Source organism: Pantherophis guttatus, chromosome 3 (assembly GCF_059756535.1).
Source record: "Pantherophis guttatus breed Tessera chromosome 3, ASM5975653v1, whole genome shotgun sequence".
NCBI classification, from domain to species: Eukaryota; Metazoa; Chordata; class Lepidosauria; order Squamata; family Colubridae; genus Pantherophis; species Pantherophis guttatus.
Genome location: NC_142065.1, coordinates 3,024,689 through 3,046,253, shown reverse-complemented (window position 1 = coordinate 3,046,253; position 21,565 = coordinate 3,024,689). Strand labels below are relative to the sequence as shown.

At 49.1% G+C, this 21,565-nt stretch overlaps 1 protein-coding gene across 3 annotated transcripts in view; it reads right to left on the bottom strand.

Moving 5' to 3' along the window:
- The window catches only part of BCL2L1 (BCL2 like 1), a 62,025-nt gene that overhangs the window by 29,097 nt on the left and 11,363 nt on the right, over positions 1-21,565 (bottom strand). The window lies entirely within an intron of this gene.

Here is a 21,565-nt window from a genome sequence, read left to right as displayed (position 1 = left end):
AGAAAGCAAACCACTTCCTTCCAGCACTGATGATGTTACCTGGTTGGGTTATGAAACGTACGCTACAAAACAGCCAAGCTCAGAGAGCACCAAGGACCAGGGAGTCCTCCTCCTCCTCTTCTCTTCTCCTCCTGCTCTCCTCCCTCTCTGCAATCCCCACTCCCTTCAAGCCCTGATGTTATTACCTAGTTGGGTCATAAAACGTCTGCAAGGAAACCACCAAGCTCAGACGGCACCCAGGACCATGACCCGTTTTATCTCAGAGGAAGCCCCCTCCTCCATGATGGTCTTTTTTTAAAAAAAACAACTTACAGCCCTGTGATCTTCACAGGTGTCCAGGCTGAGTAGTCAGCAGGCCCATCCTAGCAAAGCTTTCGGAGATTGGCCAATCTTGTCTAAGGAAGTAGGCATGGCTGGGCTGGCTCGGGAATCCTGGGAGTTGAAGTCCAGAGGAGGTAAAGTGGACCCACTCTAGAGCAGGGGTCTCCAACCTTGGCAACTTTACGACTTGTGGACTTCAACTCCCAGCTTTGCTGGCTGAGGAATTCTGGGAGTTGAAGTCCACAAGGCGTAAAGTTGCCAAGGTTGCTGGCTGAGGAATTCTGGGAGTTGAAGTCCACAAGGTGTAAAGTTGCCAAAGTTGCTGGCTGAGGAATTCTGGGAGTTGAAGTCCACAAGTCGTAAAGTTGCCAAAGTTGCTGGCTGAGGAATTCTGGGAGTTGAAGTCCACAAGGCGTAAAGTTGCCAAGGTTGCTGGCTGAGGAATTCTGGGAGTTGAAGTCCACAAGTCGTAAAGTTGCCAAAGTTGCTGGCTGAGGAATTCTGGGAGTTGAAGTCCACAAGGTGTAAAGTTGCCAAAGTTGCTGGCTGAGGAATTCTGGGAGTTGAAGTCCACAAGGCGTAAAGTTGCCAAGGTTGCTGGCTGAGGAATTCTGGGAGTTGAAGTCCACAAGTCGTAAAGTTGCCAAAGTTGCTGGCTGAGGAATTCTGGGAGTTGAAGTCCACAAGGCGTAAAGTTGCCAAGGTTGCTGGCTGAGGAATTCTGGGAGTTGAAGTCCACAAGGCGTAAAGTTGCCAAGGTTGCTGGCTGAGGAATTCTGGGAGTTGAAGTCCACAAGGTGTAAAGTTGCCAAAGTTGCTGGCTGAGGAATTCTGGGAGTTGAAGTCCACAAGTCGTAAAGTTGCCAAGGTTGCTGGCTGAGGAATTCTGGGAGTTGAAGTCCACAAGGCGTAAAGTTGCCAAGGTTGCTGGCTGAGGAATTCTGGGAGTTGAAGTCCACAAGTCGTAAAGTTGCCAAGGTTGCTGGCTGAGGAATTCTGGGAGTTGAAGTCCACAAGGTGTAAAGTTGCCAAGGTTGCTGGCTGAGGAATTCTGGGAGTTGAAGTCCACAAGTCGTAAAGTTGCCAAGGTTGCTGGCTGAGGAATTCTGGGAGTTGAAGTCCACAAGGCGTAAAGTTGCCAAGGTTGCTGGCTGAGGAATTCTGGGAGTTGAAGTCCACAAGGCGTAAAGTTGCCAAGGTTGGAGACCCCTGCTCCAGATTCCAGATGGCTATTTTGAATTTTCCCCTAGTCTAGATGGGGAGAAGCCAAAACTGGGAGGGGTCCTCTCAGCTTCCTACTTCTGGTGCTTACCCGCCAGGCGTGCCCCCCCCCCCAAAGACCGAGGGGCTGGATTAGCCCCAGTGAGCCTGGCAGGTGCAAAACCCGGGGTTTTTCAACTGTTATGCAAATGACCTCTGTGAGACCAGCTGGTCTCTTTTAGCGACGAGGGAGGGAATGCCGGTCTCCCAACAAAAGCAAACAAGCCCTGGTTGGCGGGGAGCAAAGGGTTAAAGCATCACAGGGGAGTGGAGGGGGGGGTTCCCCCTCTTCCCCTGCCCTCCCCCCCCAGGCTTGGGAACCAAGCCAGCAAAAAGAGAGGAGGGGGAGAGGGGGAATGAGGATGCCCAGCCCCCCTCCTCTCCCAAACTGCCCACCCCAATGTATTTGCCAGATTGGTAGCGGTGGCAAGCCATTTCCTGCGGGCATTGTTGGCGTTAAAAGTCTTCGGAGGGAGGGGAAGTGGGCAACTTAGAGCCTTGGTGGCGCAGCAGACTAAAGTGCTGTTAATTAGCACCAGCTGCCTGCAATTACTGCGAGTTCAAATCTCACCAGGCTCAGGGTTGACTCAGCCTTCCATCCTTCTGAGGTAGGTAAAATGAGGACCCGGATTGTGGGGGCAATAAGCTGACTTTGTATAAAAAAGAACACCGCTTAGAGGGGGGCCGAAAGCCCTACTAAGCAGGTATATACAAAAAGTATGAAGGCTATTGCTTAACGCATTGTAAGCCGCCCTGAGTCTCCGGAGAAGGGTGGCATATAAATCAAATTAAAAAAAAAAAAAACTATTAGGAGAGAAAAATAGAAGTACAAAATAGAGATGTATCATATGTGCAGAGTGGAATAAAAATGTATATAATATGAAGGTAGAAATGTATAATAGTAAAGAGATAACTAAAATGTACAGTTCTCTATAGGGGAAAAAGGAAAAAAAAAAGAGGGGGGAAGAAAAAAGGAAAAGGAGGGGAAGAAGATGGAGTAATAGATTAAGATAAAGGGGAAGAAGAATAAAGTAATAACTGGAAGACCACTAAGAAACAATGCTTAAATATGATAAGTTATCCATATGATAAGTTATCTGGAGAATTCTGGGAGTTGAAGTCCACAAGTCTTAAAGCTGCCAAGTTTGAAGACCTCTGGAATAGAGTAACAGAGTTGGAAGGGACCTTGGAGGTCTTCTAGTCCAACCCCCTGCTCAGGCAGGAGGCCCTCTACTATTTGAGACAAATGCTTCTCCAGTTAGTGGTTGGCGGAACCCACAACTTCTAGTGGCAAGTTGTTCCACTGGTTAACTGTTCTAACTGTCAGGAACAATTAATTACAATGGCACTAGAAAAAGTGACTTAGACCAGCCCTCACACGTATGGCCGCTGCAGCATTCGCATGGTTGTGTGATCAAAATCCAGACGCTTGGCAACGGATTCATATTTATGACGGTCACAGAGTCCCAGGGGTCATGTGATCCCCTTTTGTGACCCCCCCTGACAAGCCAAGTCAATCTGGGAAGCCGGAATTCACTTAAAGACTTCATAACTGCAGGGATTCACTTACCAGCCGTGGCCAGAAAGGTCGTAAAACGGGGTAGAGCTCGCTTAACAAAACCTCTCGCTTAGCGACAGATATTGTGGGCCCCGTTGTGGCTGTAAATCGAGGATTAACCGTGTAGGCAAATCCTTCCAGTTGAGTTCAGGGGGGGGTTTCCAGTCTAAGCCAGCTAGAGTTACTCCCTTGTTAAGATCGGGAGGAGAGCCCAATAAATTTCATATAAACGAATGGATAAATAAAATTTTCCAGATCCAATCTTCCCTTCGAGCCAGTTTCAAGGAGGGATTTCCTGCCGCTCCTTCGCAGAGTTACGATAACGGTAACTGTGATGGTGCGAAGTCCACGTCTTTGTATGGAAGGTTGGAAATTTAGGGGTTTTTCAGCCACACAAATTCAGAATTCACCGCTTGGCAAATCGCCGGGATCGAATGGTGGGTTTGGGCAGCGCCAGGGACAATGCCAGGCGTTTGGTGCCGCCGTTCGAATGGGCAGAGAGAAGATGCGCCAGGCAGAGCGAGAGAGAGAGAGAGAGAGAGAGAGAGAGAGAGAGAGAGAGAGAGAGAGAGAGAGAGAGAGAGAGAAAGAAAGAAAGGAAGGAAGGAAGGAAGGAAGAAAGAAAGAAAGGAGGAAGAGCCCCATAAAATGGTATTTTTTCAACCTCAGCTTGGCTGGCTGGTGAATTCTGGGAGTTGAAGTCCACACGTCTTAAAGCCCCTGAGGTTGAAAAAATAATAGAAAAAAGAACATTGCAATATAATTTTTTTTAATTTGCTTAATGCATTGTAAGCTGCCCTGAGTTTCTGGAGAAGGGCGGCATATAAATCGAACCAATAAATAAATAAATAAATTTTGCAAGCTGGGTCTGAAAAAATCTTGATGGAGCTGAGGTATAATAAAAAAACCAATTTGTTGTGAAGTTTAGAAGTGCGGAAGAGGCCTCCCAGTCTTCCTCTCTTTTCTTCTCGTCCTCCTCCTTTCTGCAAACCCCTGTCCCCTCCTAGCACTGATGATGTCACCTAGTTGGGTCACGAAACGTCTGTATGAAAACAACCAAGCTTAGAGACTAGCAAGGACCCCTAAGTCCCCCTCCTCCTCCTCTCTGCACCCTCCTATCCCTCCTAACACTGATGATATTACCTAGTTGGGTCACGAAACGTCTGTAAGAAAACAACCAAGCTTAGAGACTAGCAAGGACCCCTAAGTCCTCCTCCTCCACTCCATAAACCCCACTCCCTTCTAATACTGATGATGTTACTTAGTTGGGTCATGAGAGGTCTGCAAGACGACCACCAAGCTCAGAGAGCACCACAAAACCCACTGTCGCTCCTCCTTCTCCTCTCTGCAAACCCCACTGCCTCCTGCTTCTGATGATGTTACCTAGTTGGGTCATGAGAGGTCTTTGGAGAATAGGTGGGACAAACACACACACCCGCCTCTTCTTTGGGGCAGCCCCTCGAATATTGGAACTCTTGCTGTCGTGTCACCCCTGGTCCTCCTTTTCATTAAACCGGACTTAGAACTTCCTCATTACTCTACCACGCCCGTCTCATCCGAGCCCATCAAAGCCACCGCAGGAAGAAGGAAAAAGGACCTCTCAGCAATGTGTACTCAAGGGGTCAGTCCCACCGCGTTCCCCCCCCCCCCCGAGTTACTTCCAGGTGATGCTGCCAAAGCCTCGAACTCGCTTCGCCGGGCGAGTCGAAAGTCCAGGGGCCGTTCCCCGATGATGCGGAGGAGGGAGGGAGGGAGGGCTCAGGTCTCCGAGGCTCTGGTTCTGCAGTAGGCAGCGCCAGCTGATCTGCCAAGGCAAACCGCCCCGTGCCATTCCCCCTGGCTGGCTCCGAAGGAAAAACACGGCACCGAAAGCACCCCGGGGGGATTTGCAGCCTGGTTAACTCCCCCTTCGCTGCTCCTCTCTTCTTCCTCCGCCCGCCACCTTCCCCCAGAGAAGCAGAGAGAGAGAGAGAGAAGGTTGTGGGGGGGCGGAGAGAGAGAGAGAGAGGCTCCGATTCCCCACGAAGGGAATCCTCGGGGATGGCACAGGGAGGGGTCCACGTGAGCCGAATCCCGGGAGCCAGCACATGGAAGCGCAGAGGCACAGGCTGCGCAGCAGAGCCGCACTGGGTGTCCCTGTCTGCATGCTTTCCTTCCTTCCTTCCTTCCTTCCCTTCCCTCCCTCCCTGATCTCCTTTCCTTTCCTTCTTTTCCTCCCTCCCTCCTTGATCTCCCTTCTTTCCTTCCCTTCCTCTTTTAATCCCTCCCTCCCTTCCCTTCCTCCCTCCCTCCTCCTTTCCTTCCTTCTCCTTTATTTTCCTTCTTTTCCTCCCTCCCTCCTTGATCTCCCTTCTTTCCTTCCCTTCCTCTTTGATCCTTCCCTTCCTTCCTTCCTTCTTCTTTATTTTTCTTCTTTTCCTCCCTCCCTCCTTATTCTCCTTTCCTTTCTTCTCCTTTTTCTTCTTTTCCTCCCTCCCTCCTTATTCTCCTTTCCTTCCCTTCTCCTTTATTTTCCTTCTTTTCCTCCCTCCTTGATCTCTCTTCTTTCCTTTCCTTCCTCTTTGATCCCTCCCTTCCTTCCTTATTTTCCTTTCCTTCCTTCTCCTTTATTTTCCTTCTTTTCCTCCTTCCCTCCTTGATCTCCCTTCTTTCCTTCCCTTCCTCTTTGATCTCTCCCTTCCTTCCTTCCTTCCTTCTCCTTTATTTTTCTTTTCCTCCCTCCCTCCTTATTCTCCTTTCCTTTCCTTTCTTTTTTCCTCCCTCCTTATTCTCCTTTCCTTTCCTTTCTTCTCCTTTTTCTTTTCCTCCCTCCCTGCTTATTCTCCTTTCCTTTCCTCCCTTCTCCTTTATTTTCCTTCTTTTCCTCCCTCCCTCCTTGATCTCCCTTCTTCCCTTCCTCTTTGATCCCTCCCTCCCTTCCTCCCTCCTTCGCTCCTGCACTCAGCCTGCTTCAAATACAGCAGGAGATAAAATAAGCCAAACGGGTAAAAAATAGAGGGAGGAAGGGAAGCCCGACATTTTTCTGCACAATAAGTGGGTCAGGCCAGCGATTGCACGGAGCCTCGCTTGGGTGCCGGCTGGCTGCTCAGCCGCACAGACACACCTGCTTCTGGTTAGCCCCAGCTGGAACCATCTGCCAGCTAACGGTCCGGCCCCATGGCGAGGCTCCCTGGGCCCCCCTTCGTGCCCCCAGCTGTTTTGCTTGTGCAACTCGGTGGAACTTTGCATCAAGCCTTCACCCCACCGGTGCCAATCCGAAAACAAGCCCAGCTCAGTCCTGGAGGGATTTGGGCCTGTCTGGCCGAATGGAAAGAAGGGCCAGGGGGGAGACAGGAGAGCAGCCTTTCCGAGGTTTCCTCTTCTTTGCGGCAGCCTATTCTCCAAAGCCCCTGAAGCAGGGGTGGAATGCTCCCGGTTCGGACCGGATCGCCGGATCCGGTAGCGATGGTGGTGAGTGGTTCGGAGAACCGGTAGCAAAAATTCCTGCACACACCCCCTCCCCATGCCCAGATGAGCCGCACAATCATCAGAGGCTTTTTTTTTTAGTTTTAAAAGCATTTTTTTCTACAACCTCTTCGGTCGAAAAAATGCTTTTAAAAGTAAAAAAAAAGCCTCTGACGATCGCGCGGCTCAGCTGGGATCGTCAGAGGCTTTTCAAAGCATTTTTTTCTGCAACCTATTCGGCCAAAGAGGTGGTAAAAAAAATGCTTTGAAAAGCCTCTGACGATCCCAGCTGAGTTGCCTGCTTTTCAAAGCATTAGAAAAAAATGCTTTGAAAAGTTTTTTTTAAAAAAAAGTTGGCCACGCCCATCCAGTCACATTACCCCCCCCCTCAACCAAGCCACACCCACCGAACCGGTATAACAAATTTTACATTTCACCCCTGCCCTGAAGGCAGGACAAGAAATGATGGACGGAAACGAATCAAGGAGAGAAGCAACCTGGAATTAAGGAGGCATTTCCTGAGGCTGAGAACAATTAACCTTCGGAACGACTTGCCACCAGAAGGAGTGGGAGCTCCATCACTGGAAGTTTTTTTAAAGGAAAGATTGGTGAGCTGTTTGTATGGGATGGTTTACGGTCCCCTTCTTGAGCAGGAGGTTGGACTAGAAGACCTCCAAGGTCCCTTCCAACTCTGTTATTCTATTCTGTTAGTTTAACAGAACTAACATTGGTGGAGCAGCGGACTAAAGTGCTGTTAAGATAGCACTTAGTTGCCAGCTGCCTGCAATTTCTGCGAGTTCAAATCTCACCAGGCTCAAGGTTGACTCGGCCTTCCATCCTTTCGAGGTAGGTAAAATGAGGACCCGGATTGTGGGGGCAATAAGCTGACTTTGTATAAAATAAAACACTGCTTAGGGGGGCCCCGAAAGCCCTACTAAGCAGGTATACACAAAAGTAGAGCCTCTGGAGAAGGGCGGCATATAAATCAAACTAATAAATAAATAATAAATAAATATCTACACCAAGGGAATGACAAAACGGCCTTCAGAAGCCAAATCACCAAAACTTCCTAACGTTCGACAGTGGCGCCAGAAGAGGCAGGACTCCCCCAGACCCCAGGCTCTGAAATGCCCTCTAAATTCAGAAAGCGTATTCATAAGTGTGAGCCAGCCCCCACCCTACGCCAGGGTAGGAATCCCCCCCCCGGCAATTTCCAAAAGCGAAGCAAAAAAGGAAAAAAAGTCTGAAGCCTGCAGTGGCTCTCCCCCCCCCTCCCATCGCATTCTCTGCGCCAGGAATGCGACCTCGGGAGAGGAAATGGTGGGGAGGGAAGTCATTCCATTGGCATTTCCTGAAAAAGCTCCGCAGAATCCCCTCCCACTTCCGAATCGGCTTGGGCGGCCGCCAGCCGGAGAAGAGAGCCCAGCCTCCTCCCGCCCTTCCGACTGCAGGGGCTACCTGCGGCTGAAAGCTCGGCCTCTGCATCGGGCGCTGGGGGTCTCCCTGGGAAGCTGAGCTCCGTTCGTACAGAATAACAGAATAGCAAGAGTTAGAAGGGACCTTGGGGGTCTTCCAATCTAAGCAGGAGACCCCCATTCCATTCCGGACAAATGGCTGCCTAGTCTCGTCTTGAAAACCTGCAGTGTCAGAGAATTTACAACTTCTGGAAGACAAGCCACTGATTAAAAAGCGAGAAATTTCCTCCTCATTTCCAGACTGGATCGCTTTTTTAATGGAACTCCCACCCATGACTTCTTGTCCTGCCCTCAGGTTCTTTGGAGAACAGGAGAGAACAGAACAGACAGGGAAGAGACCTTGGAGGTCTTCTAGTCCAACCCCCTGATCAAACAGGAGACCCCTATTCCATTCTGGAGAAATGGCTGTTCAATCTCTTCTTGAAAGCCTCCAGTGATGGAGCACCCACCCACAACTTCTGAAAGCAAGTTTCACCTCCACTGTGTCAACTTGCAAAGCTTTCAAGTTGCCATGAGCAGGAGGGAGGGAGGTGCATTCCATACATTCTTCCTGACCGCAATCAGAAGGAGGGTGTTAGGTTTCACAGCCAGCCAAAGTGGTTAATTGGAGAATGTGATTTATGACATGGCCAGAGAGGAGGGGAGAGACAGGGTCATAGGGGAACGTAAATCTACGTGGGATCAGTCCTAACTGCATCCCAGTATTGCCGGAATGGTGCTCCTAATAAATGACTATATTTCCTTTGAAGTTTGGATCATGGCTCATTAATTAATTAGGGCATCTTTCGGAAACTTGACACACTGATTGTTCTCACTGTCAGGAACTTTCTCCTTAGTTCCAGGTTGCTTCTCTCCTTGTTTAGTTTCCACCCGTTGCTTCTGCTCCTGCCCTCAGGTGCTTTGAAGCAGGGGTCTCCAACCTTGGAAACTTTAAGACCTGTGGACTTCAACTCCCAGGATTCCTCAGCCAGCAAAACTTTGGAGAACAGGCTGACCCCTACCCCCCCAACTCTTCTTTGTGGCAGCCCCTCAAATATTGGGCCATTGCTATCATGTCCCCACTTGTCCTTTTTTTTTTCACTAGACTAGACATACCCAATTCCTGCAACCGTTCATCGTATATTTTAGCCTGCCGGGGAGGGTCGGGCTAGGAATATAGCGAAGCGAAATTAGAACCAGGGTGCTTGAGACTCTAGAACAGTGGTTCTCAACCTGTGAGTTGGGACCCCTTTGGGGGTCAAACAACCCTTTCACAGGGGTTGCCTAAGACCATCGGAAAACACGTATTTTCAATGGTCTTAGGAATAATTTTATGGTTGGGGGTCACCAGAATATGAAGAACTGTATTAAAGGGCCGCGGCATTAGGAAGGTTGAGACCCACTGCTCTAGAAAGAGTGAAGAGCCGCCCTGAGTCTTCGGAGAGGGGCGGCATACAAATTGAATTAATAAATAAATAAATAAATAAAAAGAGCAACGAAGACGATTAAGGATTAGGGGACTGGAACGGTTGCTGGAACTGGGTATGTCTGGTTTGATGAAGAGAAGGAGTAGGGGAGACATGATAGCAGCCTTCCAGTATTTGAGGGGCTGCCACAAAGAAGAGGGAGTCAAGCTGTTCTCCAAGGCATCTGAAGGCAGGAAAAGAAGCAATGGATGGAAACTAATAAAAGAGAGAAGCAACGTAGAACTAAGGAGAAATTTCCTGACAGTGAGAACAATTAACAAGTGGAACAAGTTGTGGGTGCTGCATCACTTTAAGAAAAGATTTATCCAGAATGCTATGGGGTCTCCTGATTAACATGGGGTTGGACTAGAAGACCTCCCAAGGCCCCTTCCAACCTTACGATTTTCCGTTCCGTGCTGCTGTTAGGAACGATCCGTCTCCGGGTTTTATAGGGCAATGGAAAAAAAAACCCAGCTCTTTTGCCTTGCAAATGTGGGTGTGCCACAGCGTCAGAGAGGTGTGCTTGGAAGCGGGGCCCTTGTCAGACAAATCACCTTTTATGCCAGGACGCCCTCGCTTGCCCGGATCACGTGCCAGGCGGGCAACGCCACGCCTGATAAAACACAAGCCGCCATACGGATCCTTCTCAGACGAACATGCTGGGGATTCGAGCCGTGGTTTGGATGCCAGTTTCAATCCACGGGGCTATTCCTCAAAAAAGGCAGAAGGGGGGGGGGATTCAGGGCTTCCCGGGAAGGTTGAGTTGTCCCGATGCGTCTCGTCACACGCTTTGCGCAAACGAGTTCACAGACACACCCATCATACCTTCTCACATTCCAGCCCCGTGAGACAAGAGGCCGGGCCTCGTTGCCCAAAAAAGACATTCCCACCCAGCTCTACAAAGAGCTGCTGAGTTTTAATCCCAACACAATGGTGGGTATTTAATACTGAACGTGGGAAACTCCGCCATCTCTTTCAGGGTTATAGGGACCCTCTTGCTGCTCGATGAGGCAGTCTCGGTGGGCTGCAGGAAAGAGCCATGTGATTCTCTGCCATAGCTCCAAACTCTGGTTTGTATACAGGGAGGATCCCAGCTACCAGTCTGTGAGATGTCTCCAAGAGGAAGAGGAAGAGGAAGAGGGAAGAAGAACAAGGAGAAGCAGAAGAAGAGAAGGAAAATGGAATGGAATGCAAATAGGAGGAGGAAGAGGAAGAGGAGGAGGAGAACAGTAGAAGAAGAGAAGGAGAAGAGAAGAAGGGGAAGAATGGAATGGAAGGAGAAGAATAGAAGGAGAAGAAGAAGGACAAGGGAAGAAGGACAAGGAGAAGACAAAAAGGAGAATGGGAGAAGAAGGGAAGAATGGAATGGAATAGGAATAGGAATAAGAGGAGGAGGAAGAGGAGGAGGAGGAGGAAAGTAGTAGAAGAGAAGAAAGAGAATAATGGGATGGGGTAGGAAGGAATGGAAGGAGGAGGAGGTGGAGGAGGAGAAGGGGAGGAAGAGAAGGGAATGGAATGAAATGAGGAGGAGGTGGCGAAGGAGAAAAGGAGGAGGAGGAGGAGGAGGAAGAGGAGAATAGTAGAAGGAAAGAAGGAGAACAGAAGAAGGGGAAGAATGGAATGGAAGGAGGAGGAGAAGAATAGAAGGAGAGAAGAATGACAAGGGAAGAAGGACAAGCAGAAGACAAAGAGGGGAATGGGAGAAGAAGAGAAGAATGGAATGGAATATGAATAGGAAGAAGAGGAGGAGGAGGAAAGTAGGATAAGAGAAGAAAGAGAAGAGAAGAAAGAGAATAATGAGATGGGGGTAGGATGGAATAGAAGAAGGAGGAAGAGGAGAAGGGGAGGAAGAAAAGGGAATGGAATGGAATGAGGAGGAGGAGAAGGAGATGGCGAAGGAGAAGAGAAGAAGGAAGGAAGAGGAGGAGAAGAAGGGGAACAATGGGATGGAATGGAATGGAAAGAGGAGAATAGGTAGAAGGAGAGAAGAAGGACAAGGGAAGAAGGAAAAGACAAAAAGGAGAATGGGAGAAGAAGAGAATGGAATGGAATATGAATAGGAGGAAGAGGAAAGCAGTAGAAGAGAAGAAACAGAATAATGAGATGGGGTAGGATGGAATGGAAGAAGGAGGAGGAGGAGGAGAAGGGAATGGAATGAGGAGGAGGAGGTGGTGATGGAGAAAAGAAGGAAGAGGAGGAGGAGGAGAAAGAGAAAGAGAAGGAGAAGGAGGGGACAGCCGCTGCCTTCCCAACAGGGCCTGGGCAGACCTGCCCACCCAAACTGTCCTTTGACAACCCCCTCCCCGCCCCTCAGTTCCCTGCCCCCTCCCCTTCCAACCCCTCTGGCTTCTCCACCGCTTTGAAGAGAAAAGGATTGAAAGGAGCACTTCTTCCAAGCCAACATGTCCTCCCACGTGTCCTCCCTGCACACACGCACGCACACACCCCGGGCAAATCTCCGCCAAGGTCCTCCCCGAGCATCAAAAGCTGGGTGGCTCGGGGGAATGCATGCAATGCTGCTCCCTGCCAGGGACAGGCCTGCCAGAACATGTATGCCTCCGGGTAGCTCTCTCTTTCTCGGCAACTCCGCCCTGCCCACAGAGGCCTTGTTCCAGAGGGCCAGGCCGAGGAGGTTCTTCCCTGGGTCTCGAGAGAGGGATGATGCCAAGCTAAGCAGGCCCAGGGCAGGGGGAGCTCGAGGGGTGGGCTTGGCACCCGGGGCTGGGTCAGGAGGCCGGAGCAGGCAGGGGGAACAACAGCCCACTCCCCTCCATCTCAGGTTCTCCAGGCCATGCCTTAGGCAGGAAAGCCGGCTGGGTGACTTTGGGCCAATCACCAGGAGACGGTGAGTTCTAGTCCTGCCTTAGGCATGAGAGCAAGTTCGGTGACTTTGGGCCAATCACCAGGAGACGGTGAGTTCTAGTCCCGCCTTAGGCATGAGAGCAAGTTGGGTGACTTTGGGCCAATCACCAGGAGACAGTGAGTTCTAGTCCTGCCTTAGGCATGAGAGCAAGTTGGGTGACTTTGGGCCAATCACCAGGAGACGGTGAGTTCTAGTCCTGCCTTAGGCATGATGAAAGCCGGCTGGGTGACTTTGGGCCAATCACCAGGAGACGATGAGTTCTAGTTCTACCTCAGGCACAAAAGCCGGCTAGGTGACTTTGGGCCAATCACCAGGAGACAGTGAGTTCTAGTCCTGCCTTAGGCATGAGAGCAAGTTGGGTGACTTTGGGCCAATCACCAGGAGACAGTGAGTTCTAGTCCTGCCTTAGGCATGAGAGCAAGTTGGGTGACTTTGGGCCAATCACCAGGAGACGGTGAGTTCTAGTCCTGCCTTAGGCATGAGAGCAAGTTGGGTGACTTTGGGCCAATCACCAGGAGACAGTGAGTTCTAGTCCTGCCTTAGGCATGAGAGCAAGTTGGGTGACTTTGGGCCAATCACCAGGAGACAGTGAGTTCTAGTCCCGCCTTAGGCATGATGAAAGCCGGCTGGGTGACTTTGGGCCAATCACCAGGAGACGATGAGTTCTAGTTCTACCTCAGGCACAAAAGCCGGCTAGGTGACTTTGGGCCAATCACCAGGAGATGGTGAGTTCTAGTCCTGCCTTAGGCATGAAAGCCAGCTGGGTGACTTTGGGCCAATCACCAGGAGACGGGGAGTTCCAGTCCCGCCTTAGGCATGAAAGCCAGCTGGGTGACTTTGGGCCAATCACCAGGAGACGGGGAGTTCCAGTCCCGCCTTAGGTATGAAAGCCAGCTGGGTGACTTTGGGCCAATCCCCAGGAGACGGTGAGTTCTAGTCCCGCCTTAGGCATGATGAAAGCCGGCTGGGTGACTTTGGGCCAATCACCAGGAGACGATGAGTTCTAGTTCTACCTCAGGCACAAAAGCTGGCTAGGTGACTTTGGGCCAATCATCAGGAGATGGTGAGTTCTAGTCCTGCCTTAGGCATGAAAGCCAGCTGGGTGACTTTGGGCCAATCACCAGGAGACGGGGAGTTCCAGTCCCGCCTTAGGCATGAAAGCCAGCTGGGTGACTTTGGGCCAATCACCAGGAGACGATGAGTTCTAGTTCTACCTCAGGCACAAAAGCCGGCTAGGTGACTTTGGGCCAATCACCAGGAGACGGTGAGTTCTAGTCCCGCCTTAGGCATGAAAGCCAGCTGGGTGACTTTGGGCCAATCACCAGGAGACGGGGAGTTCCAGTCCCGCCTTAGGCATGAAAGCCAGCTGGGTGACTTTGGGCCAATCGCCAGGAGACGGTGAGTTCTAGTTCTACCTTAGGCACAAAAGCCGGCTGGGTGATTTTGGGCCAATCACCAGGAGACGGGGAGTTCCAGTCCCGCCTTAGGCATGAAAGCCAGCTGGGTGACTTTGGGCCAATCGCCAGGAGACGGTGAGTTCTAGTTCTACCTTAGGCACAAAAGCTGGCTGGGTAAATTTGGGCCAATCAGCAGTAGACAGTGAGTTCTGGTCCCGCCTCAGGCACGAAAGGCGACTGGCGGACTGGCCAATCAAGTCACTCTCAGCCCCACCCGTCTCATAGGATTGTTGTGTGGAAAATCGGGAGGAGGAAGGTGTGTTGGGTGTCTTACTGGCCTTGAATTAGTTGTAAAAAGGCACATTCAGACCTGTGTGCTGCCACTGCCTTTGCCATTCAGGCACCCAGAGAATGGGGGAAACTCAAAGAGTGGGCAACTCTGGCCCCTTCAAGACCTGTGGACCTCAACTCCCAGAATTCCTGACTCAGCATGGCTGGCATGGGAATTCTGGGAGTTGAAGTCCACAGGTCTTGAAGGGGCCAGAGCTGCCCACCCCCTGGTGTTACTGCAATATATATATATATGAAATTGGAAACAGACCCAGTAGAGTAACAGAATTGGAAGGGACCTTGGAGGTCATCTAGTCCAACCCCCTGCTCACGCAGGAGACCTGTACTAGGGATTCGAACCGCCGACTTTTCTGATCGACAAGCTCAGCGTCTTAGCCACTGAGCCACCTAGTCAGGCTTTCCTTTTCAATTGTGCTGCTGCTTCTAAGGAGATGCGACTTAACAACACTCTTGGGAAGATCCGAGGGCAGGAATCCATCTCCAGAAATCCTTCAGGGAAGGTCCAGGGCCAAAAGCCGAACTCACCCCTTCCTGCTCGAGGAAAACAATGGGCCGCAACCCAAGCAGGAATAAAAGGCACGCCCCAACCTCTTTTATTGTTGCTGGGCGGAATCCGCGCAATTCAGCCCCTTTCCTAAAACTTTATTCCCATTTCGAACCTTTGCGATTGAAAAAAACCTCTGTTGCATAAACAGAGGCGTAGAATCAAAATCAGGTGAAGTATCAGTACCGCTTTGTAAAGCCTTAGTAAGGCCACACCTGGAATCCTGAAGCCAGTTTTGGTTACCACATTACAAAGCATGTTGAGACTTTGGAAAAAGTGCAGAGAAGAGCAACTAAGAGGATCAAAGGCCTGGAGGTTAAAACATATGAAGAACAGTTGCAGGAACTGGGTATGTCTAGTTTAATGAAAAGGAGGACTAGGGGTGGACAGGATAGGAGTCTTCCAATATCTCAGGGGCTGCCCCAAAGAAGAGGGAGTCAAGCTATCCTCCAAAGCACCTGAAGGCAGGAGAAGAAACAATGGATGGAAACTCATCAAGGAGAGAATCAACCTAGAACTAAGGAGAAACTTCCTAATAGCGAGGACAATTGACCAGTGGAACTGCTTGCCTCCTGAAGTTGTAGGCGCTTCATCACTGGAGGTTTTTAAGAAGAGACCGGATAGCCACCTGTCTGAAATTTATTTTTATTTTATTTATTTAGAAAATTTATATCGCCGCCTTCTCGCACATGGCGACTCATGGTATAGGGCCTCGATGGTGAATCTATGGCATGCCTGCCAGAGGTGGCACACAGAAGCCCTCTCTGATGGCACATGAGCTGTCACCCCAGTTCAGCTCTGCGCCTCCCGCCGGCCCGCTGGTCTTCGGGTCTCTGCCACGCATGTGGGAGGGGGCACGTGCAGGGGGTGTGCATGCATGCACGAGGGTGAGGGGGTTGTACGGAGGGGCAAGCACATTGCATTTTAGGGGTTCAGGCGTGCACACGCTTTGGGCACTTGGTCTGGAAAAGATTAGCCATCACCGGTATAGGGTCTCCTCTTTGAGCAGGGGGCTGGACTACAAGACCTCCGAGGTCCCTTCCAACTGTTATTCTGTTAATGGTCTCTCGTCAGAGCAGGGGGCTGGACTAGAAGACCTCTGAGGTCCCTTCCAACTCTGTTCTGAATTGAATTCTCTGCAACATCAGAGAACAGGAAGAGCCTTGATAGTACAGTGGTCTACGCACCCTGTTATTAACACAGCTGCCTGCAATTTACTGCTAGTTCGAATCTCGCCAGGCTCAAGGTTGACTCAGCCTTCCATCCTTTCTAAGGTAGGTAAATTGAGGACCCGGTTTGTGGGGGCAATAAGATGACTTTGTATAAATATACAAAAGGATGAAGGCTATTGCTTAACGCATTGTAAGCCGCCCTGAGTCTCCGGAGAAGGGCGGCATATAAATCAAATTTTAAAACAAACAAACAAAAAAAAAACATCCTTTTGGTTTTCGTTTTGTTGTTTTTTTAAACCAGGGATAGAGAGAATGACGGGATAAATTAATTTAGTTCTGGGTTGTCAGCCAGTTGATTGCAGCTAAACCTTGCAAAGCTGAGCACATCATCCTCTGCACCGAGAATGAACACTTAAAACTGGCTTCACGAAGGCTGATGGGAGAAGAAGAAGAAGAAGGAGGAAAAAAAAGGAACGTTTTTAGCACCTTTTGATTAGTCAGGTGTAGTTCAGGTGGAAAAAAGCTCCAGAGAATTGCCTGGCAGGTGGAAAGAAACCTCCCCACCATGATGAGGCTTATTTTAGTAGAAGGTCCCAGCTGGGCCTCGCTAAATCAGCAGGTTGAGCCCGCAGGCAGGTGAGAGAGGCAGATTTTCCAAATAACTAGGTGTGACCATGCAAACACCATTTATAGAGCACCGCCCTGCGTACCTGGGAGTGAAAGATTAATCGGTTTTAAAAAAAAATTAACCAGCAGAAATAAATCCTGAAGCCTGCTTTGTTTCATTTTTAAAATATGTCTTGTTTTTTTTTTATTACGATCAGCTCATAGCTGATCTCCATGTAGATCGATGTACTTCGGGATTTAAAAGGCGGAATGCTGGTTTCACTGACCTGATACGGGGGCTGAAGCTAAGCAGGGGTTTGCCTGGTTAGACCTTGGAGGGGAGACTTCTACGGAGCAATGAGGCTGCAGGCTCAGGTGTGACACCCAAAATCTCGGAAGGCGGTGAGGTACTTTGATCCCCACTGCCAAGAGTCAGTGTGGTCCGGTAGTTAAGGCTAAGAAACCAGGAGACAAGGAGTTCTAGTCCTGCTTTAGACATGAAGGTGGGCTGGGTGATTTTGGGCCAATCACCAGGAGATGTGAGTTCTAGTCCCACTTTAGGCATGAAAACTGGCTAGTGGCTTTGGGCCAATCACCAGGAGATGGAGAGTTCTAGTTACACCTTAGGCACGAAAGCCAGCTGGGTGGCTTTGGGCCAATCAGCAGGAGATGTGAGTTCTAGTCCCATTTTAGGCATAAAAGCTGACTGAGTGACTTTGAGCTGGTCACTCTCAGCTCAACCCACCTTACAGAGTTGCTGTTTAGGAAAACTAGGAGGTGGAAGGAATATTAGCTATGTTTGCTGTCTTGTGTTACTTATAAAAATAATAGAAGTGTGAGAGAAAGAAAGAAAGAGAGCAAGAGAGAGAAAGAGAGAGAAAGAGAAAGAAAAAAGAAAGAAAAAAGGAGAGAAAGAAAAGGGAAAGAGAAAGAAAAGAAAAAGAAAAAAGAAGAGAAAAGGGAGAGAAAGAAAGAAAAGGGAAAGAGAAAAAGAAAGAAAAAGAAAGAGAAAAAGAAAAGTAAAATTAGACAGAAAAAGAAAGAAGACTGAAAAAAGAAAAAAAGAAAGGAAACAAAAAGAAATGCAAGGAAACGTAGTTCACCTAAGACCTTCCCTACCAAATTTTTTACTAAAAATAGATGCCTCAACTTGTGACTCCATAAATGTATAAATATAGGCTGGCTGTACTCAAAGCAGACCATTTATTGTCTAAACTGCGTTCAACGTTTGAACATTTTCTTCTCAACCGTTCCCTACGCGTTCAACAACACGGGCAAGAACCACCTTTTCTCTTTTTCAGAAAGAAAAAATAAAATAAAATAAGGGAGGCCTATTAGGGAGGTGTGTGGCTTGTGTAGTCCCTGTATCTCTGTTGGGGTGGGAGACCCCTCCTGTTTTTCCGAGGGCTTCTTAATCCTCACGTTCTTTCCAAGTTCAGTGTTTACTTGTTAAGTGTTGTTATTATTATTTTTTTTTAAAAAAAGGATTTGAGTTAAAAAAAAAGAAAGAAAACTAAAATTGCACAGGGAGTTGTGAAATGAAGCCACGTTTCCTGACGTCAGGCATTGGGTATCGTCGGGCTGTGCAATTCCTCAGCAAAGGCAGCTGCCCTGTTTTCCTTCTCCAACTCCAGACTTTGGAGATACAGAATAATGAGCAACATTTCCAAGATGGGAAGCTTGCAGGAAGCAGCCCCCCCACCCCCCCAGTCAGCCTTCTCAACCTCAGGATGAAGAGGGGCGCACTTCAACTCCCAGGATTCCCTGGCTTTCTTTCTTTCTTTCTTTCTTTCTTTCTTTCTTTCTTTCTTTCTTTCTTTCTTTCTTTCTCTTTCTTTCTTTCTTTCTCTTTCTTTCTTTTTCTTTCTTCCTTCCTTCCTTCCTTCCTTCTGTTTCCCCTTCCTTCCTTTCTATTTTCTTTCTCCCTTTTCCTTCCTTCCCTTCTTTCCTCTCTTCCCTCCTTCCTTTCTTCCTTCTTTCCTTCCTTCTCTCCCTTTCGTCCTTCCTTTCTCCCTCCCTTTTCTTTCTCTTTCCCCTCTCTCTCCTTCCTCCCTCCCTTTCCCTCATCAATATCACCCTCCCATCTTTGTCCTTCCTTCCTTCATTTCTTTCTCTTTCTTTCCTTCCTTCCTTCATTCTCTTTCTCTCTCCCTTCTTCCTTCCTATTTTCTTTCCTTCCTTCTTTTTCCTTTCTTTCCTTCTTCCCTTCCTCTCTTCCCTCCCCTCCTTTCTTTCCTCTTTTCCTTCCTCCCTCCCCTCCCCTCCCCTTCCTTCCTAGCTGTGGTGGCACAGTGGTTAAAATGCAGCATTGCAGGCTAACTCACTATCTCACTGCCAGCAGTTCGATCCTGAACGACTCGAGGTTGACTCAGCTTTCCGAGGTCGATAAAATGAGGACCCAGATTGTTGGGGGCAAGAGGCTGACTCTGTAATCCGCTTAGAGAGGGCTGTAAAAGCACTGAGAAGCAGTAGAGACATCTAAGGGCTACTGCTATGTCTACTCTAACGAAGAGAAGGACTGGGGGGGACACGATAGAGGTCTTCCAATATCTCAGGGGCTGCCCCAAAGAAGAGGGAGTCCAGCTATTCTCCAAAGCACCTGAAGGCAGGACAAGAAGCAACGGATGGAAACTAATCAAGGAGAGGAGCAATTTAGAACAAAGGAGAAATTTCCTGATGGAACAATTAATCAGTGGAACAACTTGCCACCAGAAGTTGTAAATGCTCCAACATTGGAAGTTTTGAAGAAGAGATTGGACAACCATTTATCTGAAATGGTATAGGGCTTCCTGCCTGAGCAGGGGGTTGGACTAGAAGACCTCCAAGGTCCCTTCCAACTCTGCTATTCTGTATTCTGTTTGTGTTTTTTTCTCTCCACTGCCCCTTGACAAACAAGGGCCGGTGGTGACTTTCCATCTGCAATTTAATCTAAATCCCCCCAGGGAGTTCGTTGACAAAATCAGATTACATTATCGCCTTGGTCTCCAGGAGACGGGCCCCATCGTCACCCGAGCGACCGTGGAAACCTCCACTGGGTCTAGGATTAATCTCGGAAGCTTGGAGGTTGGTGCGAATTGGGGGTGGGTGGGGTGGCAGGTGAAGAACCAGAGGAAAAAGAGAGAGAGAGAGAGAGAAGGAGAAAAAGAATGGAAGAAGGAAGATAGGGAAGAAAGGAAGAAGGAAAGAAAAAAGGAAGAAAAGAGAGACAGAGACAGAGAAACAGAGAGAGAGAGAAAGAAAAGGAGAAAAAGAAAGGAGGAAGGAAGATAGGGAAGAAAGGAAGAAAAAGAAGAAAAAAGAGAGAGAGACAGAGAGGGAGAGAAAAAGAAAGAAAAAGGAGAAAAAGAAGGGAGGAAGGAAGATAGGGAAGAAGAGAAGAAGGAAAGAAAAAAGGAAGAAAAGAGAGAAAGAGAAAGAGAGAGGGAGAGAGAAAGAAAGAAAAAGGAGAAAAAGGGAGGAAGGAAGATAGGGAAGAAGGGAAGAAAAAAGAGAGAGACAGAGAAAGAAAGAGAGGGAGAGAGAGAGAAAGAAAAAAAAAGAAAAAGAAGGAAGATAGGGAAGAAGGAAAGAAAAAGAAGAAAAAAGAGAGACAGACAGAGAAAGAGAGAGAGAGAAAGAGAAAAAGGGAAAAAGGAAAGAAGGGAAGAAAAAAGGAAGAAAGACAGAGAGAGAAAGAAAGAGAGGAGAGAGAAAGAGAAAAGGAGAAAAAGAAGGGAGGAAGGAAGGTAGGGAAGAAGGGAAGAAAAAAGGAAGAAAAAAGAGAGAAAGAGAGAGAGGGAGAGAGAAAGAAAGAAAGAGAAAAGGAGAAAAAGAAGGGAGGAAGGAAGGTAGGGAAGAAGGGAAGAAAAAAGGAAGAAAAAAGAGAGAAAGAGAGAGAGGGAGAGAGAAAGAAAGAGAAAAGGAGAAAAAGAAGGGAGGAAGGAAGATAGGGAAGAAGGGAAGAAGGAAAGAAAAAAGAGAAAGAAAGAAAGAAAGAAAGAAAGAAAGAAAGAAAGAAAGAAAGAAAGAAAGAAAGAAAAGAAGGCCCAAAGGGGGCCTGCAGCCCCTCCCCACCAGGTGATCCAGGAGGAAGACAAAAAAACCAGTCTGGATTTATTTGGCTAGACACACCCCAGGCAGCGTTCCTGGGACAGTTGCATACCAGGCATTCCTGAGCCCCCCCCCCTTCCACCCCTCCCCAGGAGCCCTTCCTACCTCTCACCTCCTTCTCTTTGCCCAGCTCCTCCCCCCTCCCCCCCTCCCCCAGGGAATCCCCTCTCTGCATCCTGCATTGCAGACAGTCCTCCCCATACAACTCTGCTGGTTGGGGAATGCTGGGAGTCGAAGTCCTCCCCTCTTCAAGGGACCGAGATTGAGAAAGGGTGACATCGGATAAGTAGCTGAGTGATGCACCAGGCCCCCAGGATGTGATTCACCCCCCCTGGAACCTCTGAGGTATCCGCGAGCGGAGTAACCAGACTTACTCGCTGGAGCTGCAAGACAAGGAAGGGGAAATCGTGTTTTTCCCCCTCCGGGGAAGGAACCTCATGTCCCTGACAACATGCATCTCCAAGCCAACATGCAAACTTCACAGCCCTGATGTGCCAGGAACCACCAAGGGTTTCCGTGAAGAAGTTGGTTTACCAGACACGGCACTGATGATGTTCCCTAGTTGGGTCATGAAACGTCTGCAAGAAAGCAACCAAGCTCAGAGAGCACCAGGGACCCCACAGTCCACTTCTTCTTCCTCTCTCCTTCTCCTCCTCCTTGCAAACCCTCCTCCTTTCTAGCACCGATGTTCTCCTCCTCCTCCTCTCCGCAACCCCGTTCCGTTCTATTGCTGATGATGTTCCCTAGTTGGGTCATGAAAGGTCTCCACGAAGACAACCAAGCTCAGAGAGCAACAAAGACCCCACAGTTCTCCTCCTCCTCCTCTCTGCACGCCCCCCTCTTTTCTAGCACTGATGATGTTACCTAGCTGGGTCATAAAACGTCTGCAAGAAAGCGACCGAGCTCAAGAGAGCATCAGGTTCAACCTCCGAGCTACAAAAATTCTCCTCCGTTAGCTCCAATGTACAGTGCGACTCTCAGCTCGGCCGTAACCTTCACCTGGGCTCAGTTCCCCCCTTTCCTGCCGCCACAGCGGTTGC